General features: G+C 41.6%; 1 protein-coding gene across 2 annotated transcripts in view; it reads left to right on the forward strand.

The window, feature by feature from the left end:
- Nucleotides 1-17,274, forward strand: part of LOC141144859 (leukocyte elastase inhibitor-like) — a 110,558-nt gene that overhangs the window by 21,215 nt on the left and 72,069 nt on the right. Inside the window, exon 1 of one of the 2 annotated variants that reach the window (XM_073630943.1) lies at nt 10,807-10,900. The exons of the other annotated variant lie outside the window; for it this stretch is intronic. The gene's annotated coding sequence lies outside the window, so the exon portion shown is untranslated. Of the gene's footprint in view, nt 1-10,806; nt 10,901-17,274 lie in introns of those variants that run through there. 2 annotated transcript variants of the gene reach the window in all.

Here is a 17,274-nt window from a genome sequence, read left to right on the forward strand (position 1 = left end):
TCCTAAATGTACATAATATAACTGGGTACTAACATTTATTGGTAAAGTTTATCTAGGGAAAATCCGATTGCCTCTTGGGGGATCAGGAAGGAATTTTTTTCCCCTGCTGTAGCAAATTGGATCATGCTTGCTGGGGTTTTTCACCTTCCTATGGATCAACTGTGGGTGAAGGATTGTGTATATGAAATTGTATTTTTATTTCTTTTATGGTTGAACAAGATGGACTTGTGTTTTTTTTTTCAACCTGACTAACTATGTAACTATGAATGGGAGGCGGTTTTCAGGCTCTTAGCAGAGGCTATTTCCAGCGCTAAAGCACCTGAAAACCGTTCCAGTGTGAAAGGGGTCTTAATGCAACTGGTACGGTGTAACATAGGGGCTTGACCTCAGACACTAGGCTGTACAGGTCTGATAAGTGGTGGGCAGGACAGTAGGTGGGGACAGAAGTCGTAGAAAAAGTTGGGACTAGATCCGGGTAGATCTATAAATGCTGACAAGCTCTCAGAACAGGTACAGTGCCATTCTATTATACTGTACTCAGCTGAGGATATGAGCACTGTGAGTGTGGTTGCTCTCATGTACTCAGCAGACTTTTTAATAGTTAGTAAAGTGATTTTGTGCCAACTGATAGACTACATTGGAGGCACTGCACTTTATGCATTTTCCTATAGCTGACTATTAGGGCTCCTTTATACATTTGGAGTAATGGAAGATAGTAAATGCGCTATACCTAAAAATTCAAAGAAGAGCTGCTACAAACAATGTGACAAACATAGAAATATAAAAGTGGGTGAATTGTAGCGCTAGTGTGAAAATAACATAAAACACACTGTGAAGTGATATATAAATGTCTATCAAAATATATGACTGTAAATCCCAAATAAAACAAGTGTACTCCAGATGTTACTGAATAAAGTCTGTGCCAAAATGATGAGATGCAGTGAATCAGAGGGGAAATTCCATCAACAATCTGAATGTCCAGTATAGGACCATCAAAACATTGGATAGGTGTAGATACGCTTACCGGAACCGGTGGACTTTAGTGCCGGGAGCATAGAGTCTATCGAGCAGTGTGCCACCACGGGCAGATGGAAAGATGGTCACGGGGAGGATGGATGGTTTCCGGATCGTCACAATTCACGCAGCCGGATCTCCAAGGGGAAACAGGAAAGATCTCAACATGCAGATGTCCTCTCACTAAATTTTGGCCTTTCCTTATCTAGATCAAATTATGGCTCAGATGTCAGTAGGATATTGACATTTGGGAAATATCTGGTGCACCACAGAGGGGAATAGAGGAACCCCAATATGAATGGCCTGTGAAGTAGGAGGATATTTTAAGGGCCACCGAGAAATGCATAAAAAACGCATACGGTGGGGACGGAAAGTATTCAGACCCCCTAAAATTTTTCACTCTTTGTTATATTGCAGCCATTTGCTAAAATCATTTAAGTTCATTTTTTTCCTCATTATTGTACACACAGCACCCTATATTGACAGAAAAACACAGAATTGTTGACATTTGTGCAGATTTATTAAAAAAGAAAACCTGAAATATCACATGGTCCTAAGTATTCAGACCCTTTGCTGTGACACTCATATATTTAACTCAGGTGCTGTCCATTTCTTCTGATCATCCTTGAGGTGATTCTACACCTTCATTTGAGTCCAGCTGTGTTTGACTGTACTGATTGGACTTGATTAGGAAAGCCACACACCTGTCTATATAAGACCTTACAGCTCACAGTGCATGTCAGAGCAAATGAGAATCATGAGGTCAAATGAACTGCCGGAAGAGCTCAGATACGGAATTGTGGCAAGGCACAGATCTGGCCAAGGTTACAAAAAAATTTCTGCTGCACTGAAGGTTCCTAAGAGCACAGTGGCCTCCATAATCCTTAAATGGAAGACGTTTGGGACGACCAGAACCCTTCCTAGAGCTGTCCATCTGACCAAACTGAGCTGTCGGGGGAGAAGAGCCTTGGTGATAGAGGTAAAGAAGAACCCAAAGATCACTGTGGCTGAGCTCCAGAGATGCAGTCGGGAGATGGGAGAAAGTTGTAGAAAGACAACCATCACTGCAGCCCTCCACCAGTCGGGGCTTTATGGTAGAGTGGCCCGATGGAAGCCTTTCCTCAGTGCAAGGCACAAGAAAGCCCGCATAGAGTTTGCTAAAAAAACACCTGAAGGACTCCAAGATGGTGAGAAATAACATTCTCTGGTCTGATGAGACCAAGATAGAACTTTTTGGCCTTAATTCTAAGCGGTTTATGTGGAGAAAACCAGGCACTGCTCATTACATGTCCAATACAGTCCCAAGAGTGAAGCATGGTGGTGGCAGCATCATGCTGTGGGGGTGTTTTTCAGCTGCAGGGACATGGCGACTGGCTGCAAAGATGATGACAGGGATATCCTGAATGAAAACCTTCTCCAGAGTGCTCAGGACCTCAGACTGGGCCAAAGATTTACCTTCCAACAAGACAATGACCCTAAGCACACAGCTAAAATAATGAAGGAGTGGCTTCACAACAACTCCGTGACTGTTCTTGAATGACCCAGCCAGAGCCCTGACTTAAACCCAATTGAGCATCTCTGGAGAGACCTAAAAATGGCTGTCCACCAATGTTTACCATCCTACCTGACAGAACTGGAGAGGATCTGCAAGGAGGAATGGCAGAGGATCCCCAAATCCAGGTGTGCAAAACTTGTTGCATCTTTCCCAAAAAGACTCATGGCTGTATTAGATCAAAAGGGTGCTTCTACTAAATACTGAGCAAAGGGTCTGAATACTTAGGACCATGTGATATTTCAGTTTTTCTTTTTTAATAAATCTGCAAAAATGTCAACAATTCTGTGTTTTTCTGTCAACATGGGGTGCTGTGTGTACATTAATGAGGAAAAAAAATGAACTTAAATGATTTTAGCAAATGGCTGCAATATAACAAAGAGTAAAAAATGTAAGGGTGTCTGAATAATTTCCGTCCCCACTGTATATAGGTATTAATCCAAAAAGGTAAACCTACCGATAAACCCAAGGTTTGAAAATTTATTTTCAATTGACAAGGAAATAATAGCACTCATCTCAACATTGAAGGAAATTGCCAGTTGTTTCTTATTTAAGGACATCAATCTTCCGATAAGGAAAACCATAAGCTGTTACTCATCCTGAATCCCAACAAATGAGAGAGAGGATGAATCAATATAAAACCATCCACATAATTTTCTGCCAGAAAAGGAACGGATTGGAAATAAACTAAAACACTTATTTACCTTCAACAGGACAGAGCCTCACATACAGTGCTGTGAAAAAGTATTTGCCCCCTTCCTGTTTTGTTTTTTTTGCATATTTCTCACACTTAAATGATTCAGATTAGCAAACAATTTTTATTATTACACAAAGATAACCTGAGTAAATCCAAGATGCAGTTTTTATATTATTATTTCATATATTAAGGGAAAAAAGCTGTTTAAACCTGCCTGGCCCTATGTGAAAAAGTAATGGCCCCCTCCCATGCTGAATCATGAACGAACTGTGATTAACCACAATTTTTTGGAAAGCTGAGTTAAATTTCACTTGCCACACCCAGGCCTGATTACTGCCAGACCTGTTGAATCAAAAAATCACTTAAATAGAAGCTGACAAAGTGAAGCACGCGAAAAGATCTCAAAAAGCAACACATCATGCCGTGATCTAAAGGAATTCAAGAACAGATGAGAAACAAAGTAATTGACATGTATCAGTCTGGAAAGGATTGCAAAGTCATTTCTAAGGCTTTGGGACACCAGCGAACCATGGTGAGAGCCATTATCCACAAATGGAGAAAACTTGGAACAGTGGTGAACCTTCTAGGAGTGGCCGGCCTACAAAAATGACTCCAAGAACACGACGACGACTCATCCAGGAGGTCATAAAAGAACCCAGAACAACATCTAAAGAACTGCAGGCCTCACTGGCCTCAGGTAAGATCAGTGTTCATGATTCAACAATAAGAAAGAGACTGGGCAAAAATGACATCCGGGGGAGAGTTCCAAGGCCAAATCCACTGCTCACCAAAAAGAACACAAAGGCTCATCTAACATTTACCAAAAATATCTTGATTATCCCCAAGACCTTTAGGCAAATATTCTGTGGACTGATGAGACAAAAATGTAACTGTTTGGAAGGTGTGCGTCCCGTTACATCTGGCATAAAATGAATACAGCATTTCATAACAACAACATCATACCAACAGTCAGACATGGTGGTGGTAGCGTGATGGTCTGGGGCTGCTTTGCAGCTTTAGGACCTGGACAACTTACCATAATTGATGGAACCATAAATTCTGAGCTCTACCAGAAAATCCTAAAGGAGAATGTCTGGCCATCAGTTCGTGACCTCAAGCTCCAGTGCACTTGGGTTATGCAGCAGGACAATGATCCGAAACACAACAGCAAGTCCACCTTCAAATGGTTCAAACAAAGCAAAATTTAGGTTTTGGAGTGGCCTAGTCAAAGCCCGGGCTTAAATCCAATTGATATGCTGTATCATAATTTTACGCAGGCCATTCATGCTGGATAATCCTCCAATGTGGTTGAATTAAAACAATTCTGTCAAGAAGAGTGGGACAAAATTGCTCCACAGCAATGTGAAAGACTCATTGCCAGTTATCGCAAAGGCTTGATTGCAGTTGTTGCCATCAAGGGTGGCACAACCAGTTATTAGGTTTAGGGGGCAATTACTTTTTCACATAAAGCCAAGCAGGTTTGGACAGCTTTTTTGCCTTAATAAATGAACCATCACTTAAAAACTGCATTTTGTATTTACTTGGGTTATCTTTGTGTAATAATAACATTTGTTTGATGATCTGAGTCGTTTAAGTGTGAATCCAATTAACCAAACCCACAGACCAAAGGAACAATGGGTCAGAACCTGCCTAAGGAAAGGCGCTGAACAAGTGGCTACATAACGGGTGACCACGCCCCCTCTGACGTCATGGGGAAGGCCACAGGGAAGTCCCCGTCAAGACCCTGTGCGTCAGAGGGGGGTGGTGTCACCGGGTGGCCCCACCCTCCATTATTTAAGAACCGTCAGAAGATGAGAAACGTCACACAGCGGGAGCCTCCCATCATGGATGCAGAGCAGCCCAAGAAGAAGCAGGGAAGAAGACGCCCCGGAGGAAGATACCGGATGAGAACACCAGAGGAAGAACCATAAGAACCAGAAGAAGAAGAAGATGGAGGAAGATAGAAGAAAGAAGATAGAAGAAAGAAGATGGAAAAAAGAAGACTTTAAATAAAGGAATTGTCAAAAACTGTCTCTTGTCATTTTTAACATTTTTGACAGTTTTTTTGTGAAATGGTAGGGGTACTTTTGTACCCCCTTACCATTTCACACGGGGGGGCGGGATCTGGGGGTCCCCAGATCCCCTTGTTAAAGGGGGCTTCCAGATTCCAATAAGCCCCTCGCCCGCAGACCCCCACAACCACTGGGCAAGGGTTGTGGGGATGAGGCCCTTGTCCCCATCAAGATGGGGACAAGGTGCTTTGGGGGGCTATCCCAAAGCACCCTCCCAATATTGAGGGCATGTGGCCTGGTACGGTTCAGGAGGGGGGGCGCTCTCTCGTCCCCCCTCTTTTCCTGCGGCCTGTCAGGTTGCGTGCTTGGATAAGGGTCTGGTATGGATTTTTGGGGTACCCCATGCCATTTTTAAAAAGATTTTGGTGCGGGGTTCCCCTTAAAATCCATACCAGACCTGAAGGGTCTGGTATAGATTTTAAGGGGGACCCCCATGCCATTTTTTTTTTAAATTTTGGCCGGGGTTCCCCTTAATATCCATACCAGACATGAAGGGCCTGGTATGGAATTTAGGGGGACCCCCCACGTCATTTTTTTTTTTAATTTTGGTTCGGGGCTTCCCTGTGGGGAATTCCCATGCCGCTTTTATCAATGAACTTTTATGTGTATTGTCGGACCGACAATTCATTAATAGCCGCAAGTAGTTTTAAATGACTTTTTTTCCTTTGAAATGTCATTTTGCTGTCAGACTGTTCTAAACACGGAAAATATGCGCCCCTTTACAGGCATACTATAGACACCCCCCAGGTACGAAATTGAAAGGAATATTACACTTTTATTGTTTCACTTTAAGCATTATTAAAATCACTGCTCCCGAAAAAACATCCGTTTATAAAACTTTTTTTTGCATTGATCCATGTCCCCTGGGGCAGGACCCAGGTCCCCAAACACTTTTTATGACAATAACTTGCATATAAGCCTTTAAAATTAGCACTTTTGATTATTCATGTTCAAGTTGCATAGACTTTAACGGTGTTCGTGTGTTCGAACTAATTTTTTGCCTGTTCGCATGTTCTGGTGCGAACCGAACAGGGGGGTGTTCGGCTCATCCCTATTCAGGATGTTTAATAGCTGATAAGGTATGGAGCCATTTAGTTTCACGCTGTAGAAGTAGTTTGTCAATGCCCCCCCCATGTACAGGTATGTGTTCAAGGGCAAAAATTTCATCATGGATAACTTAAAATTGTGATAGAGCCCCTAACCCTATGAAAAAAGGGTCTTTTAGTTTTGCCTATGTAAAAGGCCTTGCACTCGCATTCCATATAGTATACGACGCCTATCGTCTGTCAATCGGCATAGAAGTTGGGCCTATAGATTTCTCCATTTGGAAGCATTACCTGACTGACATTCATCAGATATCTGCAAAAATTACTTTTTCCACATGACCTAGTCCCTGTGCTTTTTCAAGCCTGATGTTTAGATTTGGTTGTTAAGTGACTATGGACAAGTTGGTTCCTTAGGGATTGAGACCTTCTGTATGTAATTTGAGGATAGGAACTAACATATTTAGAGATAACATCATCAGCTACTAATAGATGCCAATATTTATTGATAATGTCTCGGACCTGCCAATGCTGTCCTGAAAAAGAAGTTATTAATCTGACTTTTTGATCTGTTTTTATAGTTTTTGTTGGCAAAAATTAGTGTCTCTATCCCTCAGATTGGCCCTATGATAGGCTCTTTTGAGGCATGATAGAGTATAGCCTCTTGCTAAGAGGCGGTTTTGTAAGGTCTTGGCCTCCATTTCATAGCCTTCCTGTCGATTACAATTTCTTTTTCAATCTGCGGTATTGGCTGTACGGTATGCTCGAGGCCAGGGGTCTAGGATGGGAGCTTGTAGAGTGAAGAATTGTGTTGCCTGATGAAGGTTTGCGGAATAAAGTTGAACCAATATTCCTATCATCATTGATCAAAATCTGGATGTCAAGGAAGCTTATTGTTCTTTGATCGTAGTTCATTGTGAATTTTAAGTTGAAATCATTCCACCTAAGGACTTCCAGAAAGGAATTCTTCCCTGTCCATATCACAAAAATATCATCAATGAACCTTCGCCATATATGTACCTTTGCTAAGGCTGGGGTTGTCCTTTCCTTGTTTGGCCACTAGATGGCATATTAAAACAACAAAAAAGTGTGGCGCTGAACAATGTCATATAAAACTGTAAACAGGTCAAATATACAGTAAGAAGGATCAATTATGTCTGCTCAGAGCATGTAGTCCTCATGTAAACATTAGAGATACATAGTCTGTATGGCAATATGTTAAACAGAATTATACCAGGAACTTGGGAGGTGTGCGTAATCTCCTGGATCTGGGAGGTCATGTAGATCTTAAGGAAGTGATGGGGTGTTCCGTAAGCAAACCCCTCAAGGCAACATTCCGTGGACCAAAAATTGATATGGAAGAATAGGGAAAGAAAAGAAGGCCACAATCCGAAAAACAAAAAGTATTTATTTGAAATAAAATAGATGTACACTCACATGCAAATCCAAAATTTTAAAACAGCGCTGTATGAGAAAAAGTGGCGACAATGGGGTCCTGCCATTGTCGCCACTTTTTCTCATACAGCGCTGTTTTAAAATTTTGGATTTGCATGTGAGTGTACATCTATTTTATTTCAAATAAATACTTTTTGTTTTTCGGATTTACACTATGTGGCCCTTCTTTTCTTTCCCTATTCTTCCATATCAATTTTTGGTCCACGGAATGTTGCCTTGAGGGGTTTGCTTACGGAACACACCATCACTTCCTTAAGATCTACATGACCTCCCAGATCCAGGAGATTACGCACACCTCCCAAGTTCCTGGTATAATTTGGATGAATACAACAAACCTGTGAGACCGCATTCTTCTCGGAGTATACACAGCCACTCACCACCTAAGCCTTGTCCGACCCAATCCGGCGTATGCCCCATTGGGTCCACCTTATCCGGTAAGCCTCCTCAACTCTTGGTGGTAGTGAGCGGATTTTTAGCTGAGATATCTACACAACTCTTCAATATTCTGTTTAACATATTGCCATACAGACTATGTATCTCTAATGTTTACATGAGGACTACATGCTCTGAGCAGACATAATTGATCCTTCTTACTGTATATTTGACCTGTTTACAGATTTATATGACATTGTTCAGCGCCACACTTTTTTGTTGTTTTACTATTTTACACTTTGTTGGTCGTGTTGGCTGCTTTTCTGTCCCTTTCTTTAGGGTAGCGCAGAATTATTATATATATTTAGCACTAGATGGCATATACCAAACTGTCAAATATTGAGGTGCATTATTGGGAGATAAGTGACCATACGGACGCCTGGGGAGTCATTGTTGCTGGCTCTGGGACACATTCAGGGGTTTGCAGCACTGGCGCCATTAGCCACTTGTTCAGCGCCTTTCCTTAGGCAGGTTCTGACCCATTGTTCCTTTGGTCTGTGGGTGTGGTTAAGTGGATGATGGCTCAAGCCTGAATGCACTCCCTGCTCTAGGTAGAGTTTCCAACATGGCGGCGTTGGTTTCAACGCGCCCAGCTGTGACCTCACCTCCGGAGCGACTCGCGCATGCACAGTGGCCTTTTTTGGCATCCGTACATCCACTGGCGCCATTGGATGCTGGTGGAGGGGCCTCCTTAGCTGCTCCTTCTTTGCAGCGGCCGTTTTGGAGTGAGGAGATACAATGCTGTAAAAAAGTATTTGCCCCCGTTCTGATTTTTTATTTCTTTTGCATATTTGTCACACTTAAATGACTCAGATCATCAAACAAATGTTATTATTACACAAAGATAACCCGGATAAATACAAAATGCAGTTTTTAAGCGATGGTTGCATTTATTAAGGCAAAAAAGCTGTCCAAACCTGCCTGGCTTTATGTGAAAAAGTAATTGCCCCCTAAACCTAATAACTGGTCGTGCCACCCTTGGCGGCAACAACTGCAATCAAGCATTTGCGATAACTGGCAATGAGTCTTTCACATTGCTTTGGAGCAATTTTGGCCCACTCTTCTTGACAGAACTGTTTTAATTCAGGCACATTGGAGGGTTATCCAGCATGAATGGCCTGTGTAAGGTCATGATACAGCATATCAATTGGATTTAAGTCCTGGCTTTGACTAGGCCACTCCAAAACCTAAATTTTGCTTTGTTTGAACCATTTGAAGGTGGACTTGCTGTTGTGTTTCGGATCATTGTCCTGCTGCATAACCCAAGTGCACTTGAGCTTGAGGTCAGGAACTGATGGCTGGACATTCTCCTTTAGGATTTTCTGGTAGAGTTTAGAATTCATGGTTCCATCAATTATGGTAAGTCGTCCAGGTCCTAAAGCTGCAAAGCAGCCCCAGACCACCACGCTACCACCACCATGTCTGACTGTTGGTATGATGTTCTTGTTATGAAATGCTGTATTCGTTTTATTCCAGATGTAACGGGACACACACCTTCCAAAAAGTTACATTTTTGTCTCATCAGTCCACAGATATTTGCCTAAAGGTCTTGGGGATAATCAAGATATTTTTGGTAAATGTGAGATGAACCTTTGTGTTCTTTTTGGTCAGCAGTGGTTTTGGCCTTGGAACTCTCCCATGGATGCCATTTTTGCCCAGTCCCTCTTATTGTTGAATCATGAACACTCTTCTTACCTGAGGCAAGTGAGGACTGCAATTCTTTAGATGTTTTTCTGGGTTCTTTTATGACCTCCTGGATGAGTCGTTGTGTTCTTAGAGTCATTTTTGTAGGCCGGCCACTCCTGGAAGGTTCACCACTGTTCCAAGTTTTCTCCATTTGTGGATAATGGCTCTCACCATGGTTCGCTGGTGTGCCAAAGCCTTAGAAATGGCTTTGTAATCCTTTCCAGACTGATACATGTCAATGACTTGTTTCTCATCTGTTCTTGAATTAATTTAGATCACGGCATGATGTGTTGCTTTTTGAGATCTTTTAGCGTGCTTCACTTTGTCAGCTTCTATTTAAGTGATTTTTTGATTCAACAGGTCTGGCAGTAATCAGGCCTGGGTATGGCAAGTGAAATTTAACTCAGCTTTCCAAAAAATTGTGGTTAATCACAGTTCATTCATGATTCAGCATTGGAGGGGGCCATTACTTGTTCACATAGGACCAGGCAGGTTTGAACAGCTTTTTTCCCTTAATAAATGAAATACCGGTAATAATTTAAGAATCGCATCTTGGATTTACTCGGGTTATCTTTGTGTAATATTAAAAATTGTTTGATGATCTGAATCATTTAAGTGTGAGAAATATGCAAAAAAATAAAAATCAGGAAGGGGGCAAATACTTTTTCACAGCACTGTATGTGAGGCTCTGCCCTGTTAAAGGTAAATAAGTGTTTTAGGTTATTTCCAATCCGTTCCTTTTCTGACAGAAAATGATGTGGATTGTTTTATATTGATTCATCCTCTCTTATTTGTTGTGATTCAGGATGAGTAAAAGCTTATGGTTTTCCTTATCGGAAGATGATGATGTCCTTAAATAAGAAACAACTGGGAATTTCCTTCAATGTTGCGATGAGTGTTATTATTTCCTTGTCAATTGAAAATTAATTTTCAAACTTTGGATTTATCGGTAGGTTTACCCTTATGGGTTAATACCTATATATGTGTTTTTTATGCATTTCTCGGTGGCCCTTAAAATATCCTCCTACTTCACAGGCCCTTTCATATTGGGGTTCCTCTATTCCACTCTGTGGTTCACCAGATATCTCCCAAATGTCAATATCCTCCTGACATCTGAGCTGTAATTTGATGTTCATAGGATACATGGTATTATCAGGTGGGGATTTTTTCTTTTTTCGCATACAAAAACATGCTATACTTACCAGCTCGGTGCAATGGTTTTTGACAGAGCAGCCCGATCTTCTTTTTTTTGGGGGATGGTCCTGGCTCCTCCCCTCTGCTGAGTACCTTCAATAGCAAGCAGCTTTCTATTCGGGCACTCAAGCAGGATTGCTCCCGAGCCGCACTCCTGTGAATGAGCATTGCCAATACACACACAGGGCACAGCTTGGCCCTGCCCCCGCTGTATCCTCATTAGGTAAGTAAATATAGACAAGTTTGTTATTTTTTCCCCTTTATAATCACTTTAATCTTGAATTCTTTCCCATTATTGTCTTAAAGCTGTTTTGATCATGTTTAATATTTTTTGCATGTTAAACATTTACCGTATATACTCGAGTATAAGCCGAGTTTTTCAGCACATTTTTTTGTGCTGAAAGTGCCCCCTCAGCTTATACTGGAGTCAAGCACTTTTCTGGTGCAAAGAATTACATTTTCCGAACAGATTTTTGGGCCCCGTATCTTGGGACGACTTGGTGCTGGGAACCCCAAATTTGGTGTGCAAACCCAGTGGAACTAGAACTACAACATAACCAAAGCTGGGGTTCCTAGCACCAAGTGGCCCAGAGACATGGGGCCCCAAATTCGGTTTGGAAAATGTCATTCCCTGCTGCAGAAAAGTGCTTGACATTTTCCAAACCGACTGTGGGACCCCGTATCTCGGGGCCACTTGGTGCTATGGTGCTTGGGTATGTTGTAGTGCTAGTTCCACTGGGTTTGCACACCAAATTTGGGGTTCCTAGCACCAAGTGGCCCCGAGATACGGGGCCCCAAAATAGGTCAACTGTGTCCATCTGCAGCAATGTTATTTCAGGACCCTTTGGGTTCAGAGACCCCAAATTTTGGATGCAGCTAGGGGGCATCTAGGAACCCTTAACTACCAAGTTTAAAGTTCGGGGGATCTGTGGCTGCAAATGGGCACAGTGAGGCATGCAAATGGGCACAGCGAGGCTGCAAATGGGCATTGTTGACCCTCTTTTCCACTTACAGTAGCTGCGCATTTCTCACCCTAGGCTTATACTCGAGTCAATACGTTTTCCCAGTTTTTGTGGTAAAATTAGGTGCCTCAGCTTATATTCAGGTCGGCTTATACTCAAGTATATACGGTACATTAAACTATTTTGCTAGGAGCTATTTTATTATTTTACATTAGTGTCTTTCTGCACACTGTTTTAGTCCTTGGTGGCAATATGGGGCCTAGTCTGGGATTTTGCTTGAGAATGTACCAGTGTTTCTCCATGATAAATTGAATAGAGTGACAGCTGTAATTAACCTGGGTGATAAATAGTTTTGCTATTAGTCTTATTGCATTGTTTTAAGGGACAAAGACAAAAACGATAAAGAGGGACACACCGAGCATTCCTTCATTAACATACAATAGAAAAACCCAGCTTCTAGAGCTTTAACCCTTAAGCACGATATACACTGACAGTTTTTTTTCCCGTTCAACCCAGAAGAGCTTGCTGTACTAATTATGTGATGTTAGTACAGTGGTCTCCCCGCTGAGCTATTGTGTTCTGACTGCCCCCCCCACCAGAACACACCGGCCAGCACTAACAGCCATTTGCTGTGAGCGCTGTTTGGATGCGGATTGGCTGCTTTTATTTCAGTGTGCTCATTTGACAGAAGCCAGACATTCAGGCTGCTGTACACATGGGCTGAATGTCAGCTGCTTTCTGTTATTCGGCCCTTGTGTACCGGACTTTAGTTAGGACAAACAGTGTTCAAATCTGATGGAAAAGAAAAGCTGCGCTATATAGAGGTGCAGGTCAACAATGGCTTGTGTATTCCAGGATAATGGAATGCAGTTCAAACTAATCCACACAAACACCCAGGTGAGCTAAATCCTTATTCTGTGCCACCACCTAATGAAAAACTTGCTTACCAGATGGCAAGCGGAAGCAAGCAGATGGCTATAGCCCAGCCAAGGCCTTTGCTTTAAACGAAAGGAACATCCAGAAAGGTGTAGTCAAATGGATTAACTGTATCCTCCAAACCCTTGATGCCGTGAATCTCCCATGGGCCTCAATAGTCAGCAGGGTATTTCAGGGTATTCAGCAGGATTGTAAATTTGGTGTAAAGCTGGTAGGTGAGAAGCGGATTGGGCAACTCCCGGAAATAAAGCTTGCAAAGAGAGCCAACACAGTGAATGTCCTGGAGGTAGACTTCCTTCGTCAGGTCCGGACATGGATCCGAGCCAAATTCCTGTCTTAATTTCTGTATATTTGAAGTTATCCCAGACAGCCGATATATACCGTCCACAACGCCGTATGTCTCAATAAACTCAGCTCAGGACACAGCTCTTCAACACAAGAGGAACTACAAAGTTACAATGTTGCAGTCTGATCGCTGTTCAAATCTATTTTATGACTGATAATGTAATACAATAAAAAATAAAATGATTCCAGAATGTCATTAAGAAACCTACTGATCTATACATTAGCACCTATGGGTCTGAATGAGGGCCATAAGGAAATAAAGCACTATTTTATAAATTGCTATACAGTAAGGTAGCTCTTTATGGTTTAGCTCATTCTCTTAGGCTGGCCATACACTATACAAATTTCTTATTCAATTTCCTTTATATTTACCTTTAACTAATTAGTACAAGGGCCTGTCTGCATACAAACTGAAAGGGCTTAGGTGTGACCTTATATTGTATGGCTTTAGTAAATCTAAAGGAAAGTTGAACAAGAAAATTGTATAGCATATGGCCAGCCTTTTTCTTTTTCGATTTGTCATATATATACAGTATGTACAAAATTTCTTAACCACTTCAGCCCCGGAAGGATTTGCCCCCTTCCTGACCAGAGCATTTTTTACAATTTGGCACTGCGTCCTAAATTTGCGTCCTTTTGTTCCCACAAATAGAGTTTTCTTTTGATGGTATTTGATCACCTCTGCGGTTTTTATTATTTGCGCTATAATCGGAAAAAGACCGAAAATTTTGAAAAAAAACACGATATTTTCTACTTTTTGTTATAAGAAAAATCCAATAAACTCAACTTTAGTCATACATTTAGTCCAAAATGTATTCAGCCACATGTCTTTGGTAAAAAAATGTCAATAAGCGTATAGCGTCTACAAACTAGGATACATTTTCTGGAATTTACACAGCTTTTAGTTTATGAATGCCTATCTCATTTCTTGAGGTGCTAAAATGGCAGGGCAGTACAACCCCCCCCCCCCCCAAATGACCCCATTTTGGAAAGTAGACACCCCAAGGAAATTGCTGAGAGGCATGTTGAGCCCATTGAATATTAATTTTTTTGTCCCAAGTGATTGAATGATGACAAAAAAAAAAAATTACAAAAAGTTGTCACTAAATGATATATTGCTCACACAGGCCATGGGCATATGTGGAATTTAGCTGCTTCTCCTGAGTATGGGGATACCACATGTGTGGGACTTTTCGGGAGCCTAGCTGCGTACAGGGCCCGAAAACCAAGCACCGCCTTCAGGACTTCTAAGGACGTAAATTTTTGATTTCACTCCTCACTACCTATCACAGTTTTGAAGGCCATAAAATGCCAGGACAGTTCAACCCCCCCCCCCCCCCAAATGACCACATTTTGGAAAGTAGACACCCCAAGCTATTTGCTGAGAGGCATGTTGAGTCCATGGAATATTTTATATTTTGCCACAAGTTTCGGGAGAATGATAAACTTTTTTTTTTTTTGCACAAAGTTGTCACTAAATTATATATTGCTCAAACATGCCATGGGCATATGTGGAATTACACCCCAAAATACATTCTGCTGCTTCTCCTGAGAATGGGGATACCACATGTGTGAGAGTTTTTGGGAGCCTAGCTGCGTACGGGGCCCCGAAAACCAATCACCGTCTTCAGGATTTCTAAGGGCGTACATTTTTTATTTCACTCCTCACTACCTATCACAGTTTCGAGGCCATAAAATGCCAAGATGGCACAAAACCCCCCAAATGACCCCATTTTGGAAAGTAGATACCCCAAGCTATTTGCTGAGAGGCATGTTGAGTCCATAGAATATTTTATATTTTGCCACAAGTTTCGGGAGAATGATAAACTTTTTTTTTTTGCACAAAGTTGTCACTAAATTATATATTGCTCAAACATGCCATGGGCATATGTGGAATTACACCCCAAAATACATTCTGCTGCTTCTCCTGAGTATGGGGATACCACATGTGTGAGAGTTTTTGGGAGCCTAGCTGCGTACGGGGCCCCGAAAACCAATCACCGTCTTCAGGATTTCTAAGGGCGTACATTTTTTATTTCACTCCTCACTACCTATCACAGTTTCGAGGCCATAAAATGCCAAGATGGCACAAAACCCCCCAAATGACCCCATTTTGGAAAGTAGACACCCCAAGCTATTTGCTGAGAGGCATGGTGAGTATTTTGCAGCTCTCATTTGTTTTTGAAAATGAAGAAAGAAAAGAAAAATGTATTTTTTTTTTCTTTTTTCAATTTTCAAAACTTTGTGACAAAAAGCGAGGTCTGCAAAATACTCACCATACCTCTCAGCAAATAGCTTGGGGTGTCTACTTTCAAAAATAGGGTCATGGGGGGGGGGAGTTGTGCCATCTGGGCATTCCATGGCTTCTGAAACTGTGATAGGTAGTGAGGAGTGAAATCAAAAATTTACACCCTTAGAAACCCTGAAGGCGGTGCTTGGTTTTTGAGGTCCCGTATGCGGCTAGGCTCCCAAAAAGTCTCACACATGTGGTATCCCTGTACTCAGGAGAAGCAACATAATGTATTTTGGGGTGTAATTTCACATATTCCCATGGCATGTTTGAGCAATATATAATTTAGTGACAACTTTGTGCAAAAAAAAAAAAATTGTCTTTTTCCCGCAACTTGTGTCACAATATAAAATATTCCATGGACGCGACATGCCTCTCAGCAAATAGCTTGGGGTGTCTACTTTCCAAAATGGGGGGGTTTTGAACTGTCCTGGCATTTTATGCACAACATTTAGAAGCTTATGTTACACATCACCCACTCTTCTATTTTTTTTTTAATTCTTTATTTAATAATATAAAAAGAAACATACAAAAATTACCAACATCAGTTTTACATATCCTTGTTGACGTTTCCATATCACCCATAACTACCCTTCGTCTCCCCCTCCCTCCTCCCCAAACCCCCCCATCCCTCCGGTACACTACACAAAAGTTCACATATATTACCTCATAATAACTTTGGCAAATCTCTTAGATTTCTTAAAAGCTTCCCAGTTGACACATTTAGCTCCATTAACCTCCCCTTCCCCGGACGAAGAGTTTGCTACCTCATTCTTCTCTAAAATATATGTTTCATTAACCCTTGCAATCCATTCCCGAATCCTAGGTCCCTCAGCCTCCTGCCATCTTTTGGGTATTAAACTTTTCGCTGAGTTCAAAAGAACAGGAGTTATGGAGAGTTTATACCTTCTGTTTAAGTCCTCTGACCCATGGAACAGGCAGACCCATGGGTCTTCCTGAATAGCTTTGTCCGTAATCTCCTCAGTAAGATGAATCACTTCCTGCCAGTATTTTTTAATGATTGGGCAATCCCACCAGAGATTTGCCATCGTTCCCAAGACCCTACATCCTCTCCAACAGTTTGGAGATTTATCAGGTTGGAATTTACTGATTTTATCAGGTGTCGCATACCACCTAGCCAGACACTTATAATTTGTCTCAATCATTTTCATATCTACTGCTGAGCTATGTGTTGCCCCTAATATAGTCCCCAACAAGCTTTTGCGACAGACTGATCCCAATTCATTTTCCCATTTTTTGATGAATGGCGGTACTTCCCGCTCTTCTCCACTCGTCAGAATTTTATATAGCTCTGATATATTCTTCCTTGGCTTTTCCCTTAAAAAAAGCTTCTCTATCGGCCTATAGTTTTTTCATCTCTTATAGGACCAGGAAGGCTTTTGACAAAATGAGAGAGCTGGCCATACCACCACTCATTTACTTTCATTAAACCTGTGTGTACAGATAATTCCTGAAATGTGATGATTTTACCTTTTTTAGTGATGTCTTTTAATTGTGCTTCCCTGTTTTTTATCCAGTTTCCTCCCATTGCCTGCATCCCAGGGGAAAAAAAACTTGTTATCTTTTAAATATATT

Source organism: Aquarana catesbeiana, linkage group LG05, assembly GCF_042186555.1.
Source record: "Aquarana catesbeiana isolate 2022-GZ linkage group LG05, ASM4218655v1, whole genome shotgun sequence".
Taxonomy (NCBI): Eukaryota; Metazoa; Chordata; class Amphibia; order Anura; family Ranidae; genus Aquarana; species Aquarana catesbeiana.